Source organism: Seriola lalandi, unplaced genomic scaffold (assembly GCF_002814215.2).
Source record: "Seriola lalandi dorsalis isolate HSWRI2012SDOR001 ecotype SW California unplaced genomic scaffold, Sedor1 jcf7180002054241, whole genome shotgun sequence".
Taxonomy (NCBI): Eukaryota; Metazoa; Chordata; class Actinopteri; order Carangiformes; family Carangidae; genus Seriola; species Seriola lalandi.
This window is the reverse complement of record NW_019524794.1, coordinates 114,325-115,899: the sequence shown is the minus strand read 5'-3', so window position 1 is coordinate 115,899 and position 1,575 is coordinate 114,325. Positions and strand designations below refer to the sequence as shown.

Sequence of the window (1,575 nt, the reverse complement as noted above, 5' to 3'; positions counted from 1 at the left end):
GGTGGGGGGGGGTGTTATTTATACTGATAAAAAAAAACTGGGAAAATGATCCTGGAAAAAAAGGTCTCTTGCCTTTCAGGGTTTCCGTAGAAACGACATAACTCTGTGAAAGTTAAACTGTAATTAAACGTATGAGTGAAAGTGGATCGGGTCCTTCTCAGACATGTTGGCGGCCTCCTGTTCACTGACTGATAATAAACTGCATGTGATTCAACACCGTCTGTATTTCCTCATGATCACAACCAGATCACCTGCAGAGGTCACTTACTATCAGGAAACCTGTTTTTATGGAAACATTTGTTCTTTGAAAAATACACCTGAACTGACTTCTGGCTCTAATTGTGACCTGACTCAACCAAAGACCCAGGTATTGATTTGTTCAGATCAGATGTGTTTGATCAGATCAGTCGTCGGGTCAGTGACTGAACTAAAAGCTAAAGAACCTGCTGCGGCTCGTTCAGTGTCTTCCTCAGGTCTCATGGTTTCACCAGAGCAAGCTTTTCCCATAAGCCCCGTGGGCAAGTGAGAGTCAGCAGGCTGTGAGAGGGATCCTGACCCGAGGACCGGGGGGGGCCTCAGGTGCATGAGCGGGAGATGATGTGAGGAGAGACGCCATCAGCTGATCTGAGTCTGTTGATGTGTGATAGAAAAAATAAAAGCAATAAGAGAAAATATCCTGTCGGACTGAAATCAAAGAGGCAGTGTGAGATGTGAACGTCTTTGATGTTGAGTTTTCCCTCATCGAGCTGCTGAGACACTCCGGGGCTTCTGGGAAGACGCCGTGGTTTTTACTTCGTTGTGTCTCTTCCGCCAAACATCACAATGGAGCTGAGGATGAAGGTTTTGATTTGGAGCCTGGAAGGCGGGAAGATGGCGAGGACGCTCATCAATCATGTTTTTTATAATCCTCTAAATATTAACTGTGTGCTGGGAGAGTCATGGTTAGTACTTCCTGTCCAATCAAGGAGCGAGTCCATCCCACTGACTTCCATTAGTATCAGCCCGTCCCAGAGTTGACTCTGGCTAGTGAATGTAGAAGCAGGTATGTTTGTCCTCACAGAGCCACCGTAGTCTCCTCCGGTCTGAACCTGAGTGAGACCGCTGAGAGAAAACAGACCTGAGTCTGACTGAACAGAGCACACAGTGACTGCAGCTGTCATCAGCAGGCACCTGGACACACCTGGACACACCTGGACACACCTGGACACACCTGTCCCCATGCAGAGCCTTTAACACATTAAACTGAACCATGTGACCCTTTTTCTTCCTGCTTAGGTCACATGATGACAGAAAGCCATGGGATACAGATGAAAGCTCTGAGGACTGTGGACTGTCCCACACACCTGCTGCTGTCACCTGCCAGTTTAGATTTTCTATTTCAATAAAAATATAGATCTTAAAGTGATTTGCTGACGTGGAGTTATACTTTGGAACTTCCTGTCAGAACCTTTCCGAAAGAAAGAGAACTTTCTTGTGCTTTTATTTTGTGGGCAAAAACCACTAAAGAGGAAGTGATTCTGAGGGTAACTGTTGCTGCCATGACGGACGGACGGACGGACGGACGGACGGGGGGTG

General features: G+C 46.9%; 1 protein-coding gene across 1 annotated transcript in view; it reads right to left on the bottom strand.

The window, feature by feature from the left end:
• The window catches only part of LOC111653731 (phospholipid phosphatase-related protein type 4-like), a gene marked incomplete at its 3' end in the record, with an annotated part of 19,570 nt that overhangs the window by 3,774 nt on the left and 14,221 nt on the right, over positions 1 to 1,575 (bottom strand). The gene's annotated exons all lie outside the window — the stretch shown is intronic.